Here is an 8,207-nt window from a genome sequence, read left to right on the forward strand (position 1 = left end):
TTGCGTCCTTGGCTTCAATTTAACGGATTTGCTTTACTTTCCCACGTGGACTCTCAGCACATTTCAGGGCCCCTCCCGTGTTGCTAAGTGTGGAACTGCCTCTCTAACCCACCTCACCCGAATCCACCACACGAGCAGGGGGCACATTTTAACATGATTTAAACAGTACAAAACTCAAAATGTACATTTGGCCTGTGAAGAGCAGTTGAGTCCCCTCCCTCCTCTGGGCCTGCAGTTCCCTTTTCTGCCATAGCACTATAGACAAGGCATGGCATCAGATTTTTTTCCTTTAGAAGAAGAAGAAAACAGACTTTGGTGCAGGAGTCTCTATATATAAGCATAAGCATAATTTCTAAATTTCCAGGGTTTGGGGCTGTGTAATCACAGTACTAAACTCTGGAGGGGACAGAATGAAAATCATCTCCCCCACCCTGCAATTCAAGTCTGCCCCCAACAAATGTCCCATCTCTCAGGTACCTTTCCTGAGATGCTGCACAAATCAGCTTTTCTATTTTTACACAAATGGGACGAACTGTACACTGCAATTTCCCCCCTCACATATGGGGGAAATAAAGAGCTTCCTCATTCCTGTTATTGTTCACCTTATTCTGCCAGGACTACTTACCTGGGAGTGAAGATCCAGATCAGTGTTTGGTGGCCCCTACCTCTCCCTTAGTCATTGTTCTTGCTTCCAGATTTGAATCCCATGGCAATCGCTTTCTAGCTGTGTGACCTTGGGCAAGTGACTTAGCCTCTCTGTGCTTCAGATTCTTCAGCTATAAAACAGGTATAATAATAGTACCTCTTCTAGAGTTGTAAGGTTTCCAGAGATGGAGATACACACACAAACACACACCAGGGCCCAGCACAGAATAAGCGCTGTGTGCCAGTCACCATGTGAAGACTTCTTTGTCCATAGCTGGCAGCCCTAAAGACTGAGGCAAGTCCAAGGCCTTTGGGGGTGCTCTCAGCTGAGCTCCAGGAACCCAACTGCCAGATGATCTCCTGAGACACTCATTCCAATCCTGGCCCCGAACCAGCCTGAGGAAGCTTTACCTGAAGCAGGCTCACTTCTATGCTGTTGTGACAACCAGTTGACTGGAAAGACACAGCAGAGCACCGGGCTCCAGACCTGAGCAGCTCCCAGTTTGAATCCCGACTCTGTCACGTTGCTGACATGTGTCCTTGGGCGGGTGACTTCACCACTCTGTGTCTCAGTGGCCTCCTTTAAAAAACGAGACAAATGAGGTGCAGATTTCACGGTGGTCTAAGTGAAGAGTGGGCAAGGTAATGCAACCAGGAAGCAAGGAACAAGACGTCATGATCTTGGCTTCTGTGCACCCTCAGGGGGTGCTGAGTTCAAATTTGCTCACTGCATTCCCCCAAGCAAATGACAAAACTTCTCAGGGCCTCAGGTCCCTCCTATGTAAAACAGGACAATCACCACAACTTAGCCTTCTCACTGCCCCCAAGTTAGAGCTAACCCCTGAGAAGGCCTCTGTGCTACAGGCCTGGCCCAGAACAAGTGTGCAATCAACATGAGCAAATATTTCTGTTTCTAAAGCACTTAGCAGAAATCCTGTCTCAAGTCATCTTTTGAATTTTTTAAAAAAGATTTTATTTACTTGGGGCAACTGGAGTGGCTCAGGGTCCTGGAGTTCAGCCTCCCATTAGGCTCCCTGCTCAGTGGGAAACCTGCTTCTCCCTCTCCCACTACCCCTGCTTGTGTTCCCTCTCTCACTGTCTCTTTCTCTCTTTCAAATAAATAAAAATCTTTTATTTTATTTTATTTATTTGAGAGAATGAGAGCACAAGCAGGGGTAGTGGCAGGCAGAGGGACAGGGAGAAGCAGACTCCGCGCTGAGCAGGGAACCCAATATGGGGCTCAATCCCAGGACCCGGGATCATGACCTGAGCAGAAGGCAGACACTTAACCAACTGAGCCACCCAGGCACCCTCAATTTTTTTTAACTAAGCTCTACACCCAACATGGAGCTTGAACTCCCAATCCAGACATCGAGGGTCGCACACTCTCCTGACTGAACCTGTCAGGCACCCCATGTCCCAGATCTTCTTTAATATTATTCTTAGTAATTAATTATTGAAGTACACAACATAGCACCTGACACATAATAAGTATTTTTCCACTGAGTCAACATTGATTAAGTCCCTACTATGTGCCCTTCCCTGTGCTTGATGCTGGGGAACAAAAGTGGCAAAAATTCCTGCTCTTCTAGAGCTAAGGATTGACTCAGGGGAGAAAGAAAATAAAGATAAATAAAACATCTAATGTACTAGAGAGTGGGGAGAGTGATGCAGAAATATAAAAAATTGGGGGGTAGAGAGTTTGGGGTACTTTTTAAATAGCATGGTCAGGGAATGCCTCCCCAAGAAGATGACATATGAGTGAAGATTTGAAGGAGTTAACTTCTTCAGGTGGATACTGAGGGAGGGTGTTCCAGGCAGAGGGAGCAGCCCGTGCAAAGGCCCTGAGGTAAGAGTGTGCCTGAGTTGTTTGAGGACCAACCAGCAGCCAACAAGGCTGGAGCAGAGTGAGCAAGGCATGAGTGGGAGGAAGTGAGGGCAGCAGGAGACAAAGCAGACGGTGCAGGATTTGGTGGACCCCTGGGAGAACTTCAGGTTTTCCTCAGAGCGAGGCAGGAGCTTGCAAGCACTCGGGTTTTGGTTTTTTCTTCATTTTCCTTTGCTGGGATGGGAGGTGGGGAGTGTCATTTGATTGTATAACTTGAAGTCCCTGATTTATATCATCAATCTCTTGAAATTTCAATGCACCAAACTTTCATCTGAAAACAGCACAACACACACAAGTAATCTATATTTTCCATTAAAATCTAGTCCCTAGTCCCACTCAGTTGGTTAGGCATCTGCCTTCGGCTCAGGTCATAATCCCAGGCCCCCATGATCAAGCCCCACATCAGGATCCCTGCTCAGTGGGGAGCCTGCTTCTCCCTCTGGTGTTCCCCCTGCTTGTGCTCTCGCTCTGTGTGTCAAATAAATAAATAAAATCTTTAAAAATAAATAAATAAACAAATAAATAAATAAAATCTAGTCCTTAAAGTACATGTACTCATGTTCCCTTCCACACACCTGAGAATGCTTTCCTGGTCTGCTGATTCCACGCCCACCTGGGGCATCTGAATTCTGAGTTCTCAAAATGTGATGATTCAGCCAGACATCTCCCCTCTTCGTCACGAAGGGAGGAGACAAACCTCAGGAATGATCCACAACGTCTCCCTCCAGAACAACCCTAACTTCCTCAAGGTCACCAGCCATGCCGTAATAATCTTTCATCACCAGCGCTGAGAGCAGTGCTTGGTCCAGAACTGCACTCTGAGTGTTTGGTGAATAAGTAATCGAGTGACCAACTGATTAGGGCAAGAGGACCTGCAACGTCTATCCTATGACCACTCGTGTTAGAGCATGTGCAGAGGAAGGACAACCCAGCCCCAGGGGGCTGCTGGTAGTTTCCCCTGGGAAGGATCCCCTGTGGCCCACTTCCTCCAGTTCCCACCTGGTAGAAGTGGAAGTTCTCTGGCTCCAAGAAAGCCCCTCTTTCCTGGGGACCTGTCCTACTTCATGATTAACGGGTTGGTCATTAAGCACTTTTCCTGAGTGTCAGGTCAACGCTAGGCCCTGGGAGACCCTGGGACAAGGTGATGTGGGCAGTCCTCCAGAAGCTCATAGTCTTCTCTGAAACACAGATCTAACTAAAACAGAGATTTTAGGTTCTCGTGGCTTCCATAACAAGGTGCCACAAACAATGTGGCTTGGAGCAACAGGAAGTCACCCTTTCACACTTCGAAAGGCCGAAAGTCTGGAACCAAAGTATGAGCAGGGTTGGTTCCTTCTGGAGGCTCCAAGAAAGGATCTGTCCCATGCATCTCTGCTGGATCCTGGGTGTTCCATGCTCCCCACCCCACCCCCAACCTCACATGGCCCTCCCCCTGCACCCCTCTGTGTCTTCTCTTCTGTCTCTTCTAAGGACACTTGTTGGATTCAGGGCCCACCCTAATCCAGGCTGATCTCATCTCAAAATCCTTAACTTAATGACCTCTGCAAAGACCCTTACTCCAAATTGGGTCACACTGACAGCATCAGGGACACAGACATATCTTTGTTGGGGCGGGGGGCACCATTCAGCCCATTACACTGGGCAAGGCACTTCCCATGACCAGAAGGCTTGGAAGGAAAAGGTCTGGCACGCCCTGAGGAAACAGGCCAGGGGACCGGCATATGTCAGGATGGGCCGTGGGAGCCAAAGCCCCACGGATGAGGCTGTTAGGCACCTGATGGGTGAAGACTGACAAAGGCTGGGCTGAGGGGCATGAGACCCTGTAGCCTGGGGTGACTGGAACAGACAGTAGGAGAAAGTCGGGTGGGGCCTGGCTGGGGTGAGGCAGGCCAGGTGCCAGGGCCCTGCGGAGGCAGGCCTACATGCCTAAGGCAGAAGGAAAGCCTGTTGGAAGAGTTTGAGTCAGGAAAGACATGGCCTGATTTGCCTTTTTGGGAAGTTGGAGCTGAGGCCTGGGTGGTTTGTCTCAGTGGGGGGCCACCTTTCTTTGGGAAGGTATTGGTGGACAGCAACATAGCTTAAGCCTGTCTCCAGATGGAATACTACAGCAAAGGGTGTTTTGAGGGCAGATGGCCTCTTGTCAGGGAGAGGGGGTGCGGGGTCTTCAGCAACAGAGGGGCGGGACCTGACTCGGCTGCTCAGAGGCGCCCTCTGGCCGCTGTTAGGGTTGCAGACCTGGGAGTGGAAAGCGGACGGAGCTTGGAGCTGTGCAGGAAGTCAACTGCTGGGGACGATGGGGCTGGACCCGGGTGGGGGCCAAGGCGGTGGTGGGAAATTACCAGTGGTGCATTTTAAAAAGAGGTCTTCCCATCGGCCCTCCAGAAAACAGCACTGCTTCTGGGTTCTATCACGACTTTCTGAAATCCAGCAGCAAAAGTCAGGTGACTGCCCTGGGTCTGAGGGACCTGGGGCCAAAGGACCCAGCCCAGTAAGGGCCACCTCCTTTGCTTCCCCTCCAGGTCTGTCCCACTAAGATCACTCCTACCAGGCTGACAGGGCAAGCCCAAACACAGGCCACAAACTCCGAGATCACTCTGCCAGGGTATTGTCCCTCAGCAATCTTCCTCCTTGGTCCTCTCTGTCCCCCAAGTCTCACCATCAGGCCCCACGCTGAGGCAAGTTTGACCCACCCACCCAGAGGGATGTCATGTGTCTTGGGGTTGAAGCTAAAGCACCATACCCATGAGTCACTGTTCAACTTTGAGTCAGTTTCCCCCACTCTGAGTCTCAGTCTCCCCTTCTATAGAATGGGGGGTGATATCCAGCGTGATTATTCACAAAAAGCAGGCAGCACAGGCCATGGCACAATAGTAAGAGCTTAATAAAGGCGTCTGTTTCCAGGGGCACCCGGGTGGCTCAGTCGTTAAGTGTCTGCCTTTGGATCAGGTCATGATCCTGGCGAGATCCTGGGATTTAGCCCTGCATTGGGCTTTCCTGCTCTGCGGGAAGCCTGCTTCTCCCTCTCCCACTCCCCCTGCTTGTGTTCCCTCTCTCGCTGTCTCTCTCTCTCTCTCTCAAATAAATAAATAAAATATTTTTTTTAAAAAAGGCGTCTGTTTCTGTCCATTTCTATTATGATATAGTGTGTTTATTCATCTGTCTGACCTCAACACTGTTCATTAACAACAACTGGTGTTCCCTGAGCATTTACAATCTATCCGGCACCACTGCAGGCATCTGACACGGAATAGCTCATTTCATTCTGCATAATCATAACAACTTTAGGAGGTGTGTTCTATTATTATTCCCATTTCACAGAGGAGGAGACTAAGGCACACAGGGCGAAGCCCAGGGTCACGCAGAGCAGCACAGGTGACAGAGAAAAAGCAGACTGTATCCTATCCCACAACCAGAGGTGGCCTAGAGATGGAATAAGAGACCCGGGGAAACTAAAACTGTAGAACAAATAGAAGAAAATATAGAAGAATAACTTTGTGTTTTAAGGGAAGAAGCTCTTTAATGAAATTTCATGGGTGTGAACCACAAGCAGGTAAGTCCTGTTATACCAACCACAGTTAGGAATTTTCTCCCAACGAAGGATATAACGGGTGAAGCAAATCATCACGTGGTGGAACTGGAGAATATGTTTGTGATGCCTAATACTTTACCTTACCTCACAGGGTCGCTAGGAGAGTTAAATGGCTTAATAAGTGTAAAGTTCTTAGAACAGTGTCTGGCACGTGGGAAGCTCTGTCTAAACAGTATTTGCCATTACTGAAGCTGCCAAGTGCTCAATATCACTGCGCTACCTAGTAGAACTACGCAAACGCACGTGTAATTTTAAATCGTCTAGCAGCCACATTAAAATAATAAAAGAAATAAGTGAAAGGAATTTGAGTAACACATTTTATGTAGCTCAATATATCCACATTATTATTATAACATGTTATCAGCATAAAAATGAATTAATGAGATATATTTTACAACTGCTCTTCTTTGTACTGTGTCTTAGAAATCTGGTGTGTATTTTCCACTGCCAGCATATCTCAATTTGTTGGGTTTTTTTTTCCTTAAGGTTTTATTTATTTATTAGCTAGAAAGAGAGAGAGAGCACAAGCAGGGGGGATGGCAGGCAGAGGGGAGAAGTAGGCTCCCCACTGAGCAAGTAGCCCCATGTGGGACTTGACCCCAGGACCCTGGTATCATGACCTGAGCTGAAGGCAAATGCTTAACCCTCTGAGCCACCTAGGCGTCCCTGGCACAACTCAGTCTGTATTAGACATATTTCAAATGCTCAAAACCACATGTGGAGATTTCACGGAGACGGAACAGATTGGACAGTGCAGGTCTTGCCTCCATGAGGAGCACATGCAAATCAACAAGTAAAAGATAGCAACCCAAGTGGAAACAGGGCCAAGAGTATGAACAGGCAATTTACAAAAGAGGAGAAACTGAAGGCCACTGAGTAAATAAGGAGAGGCTCAAAGTGACCAGAAATCAGAAAAATGGGAAAGATAGCAATGCTGTAGGCACTTGACAGTGAGTCCAAGTGGCAAAAATTAGAAGATGGAAAAAGCTAACAACTGGGGGAGATGTGGATACACAGGCCCTTCTGCACTGACAGAAGATGTGACTGGGGACAGCAAGTCCAAGAGGCCACATAGCAATTGATTGTGCCCTGTGCCCCAGCACCTCTGCATCCAGGTCTCTCTCCTAGGGGGATTCCCACCAGGTCAGTAAGGGGACATGTCCAAGGCAGCAGTGTGGGGAGTTGGAGGCTGCATGGTGTCCATCCCCAGGGGACACAGTAGTGAGATGTGAGGGATATATCCATGGAGGACCAAGTAGAAATTAGAAGAAAACAGATTTAAGAGATTGGCAACATGGATGGATCTTTAAGGCATACAGCAAAACAGGCAAGCAAGCGCTACAGTGCTAACTAGAAAACAAAAGTAGGAAGCCCAAGTCTAATAAAACACCCACATCAAACAATGCACATTTTCAGGGGCACCTGGGTGGCTCAGTCAGTTAAGCATCTCCCTTCAGCTAGTGTCGTGATCCCAGGGTTCTGGGATGGAGTTCCCTTGTTGTCAGGTTCCTTGCTCAGCAGGGAGCCTGCTTCTCCCTCTCCCTCTGACTGCTGCTCCCTCTGCTTGTGCTCTCTCTCTCTCTCTCTCTCTAATAAATACAAAAAATCTTTGAAAAATTGCACATTTTCAGGAAAACACTCAAAAAGGGGCATGTTGAGCCTCCTGCCGTGCTGTACCAGAGATGGGAGGGAATTGGGGGTATTTTCCCCTAATGTTTATTTTGAAATTTTCAAAGATATAGAAAATGCACAAAAATGGTAAAATGAAAACCCATATGCTATTCTCCTGGATTCGGTGGCAATTGTTATTACCTTGCCACAATTGTGCTCACCTGTATGCACTCTCTCTCCCCACTCCCTCCTCTATATTAATATTAATGTATACCATATTATGATATTGTATATAGAATATATACATATATATTTTTGTGAGCCATTTGGCAGTTGCCGCTATCACAAATTTACCACTAAATAATTCAGTGTGTTTCTCCCCAAAATAAGAACATTCTCTTATCTAACCATAGAGCAATGCTTACATTCAGGAAATTTAATATGGCTGTATTATCTAATATCCACTCCACATTC

The sequence above is a fragment of the Lutra lutra genome, chromosome 1 (genome assembly GCF_902655055.1).
Source record: "Lutra lutra chromosome 1, mLutLut1.2, whole genome shotgun sequence".
In the NCBI taxonomy this organism is placed as follows: domain Eukaryota; kingdom Metazoa; phylum Chordata; class Mammalia; order Carnivora; family Mustelidae; genus Lutra; species Lutra lutra.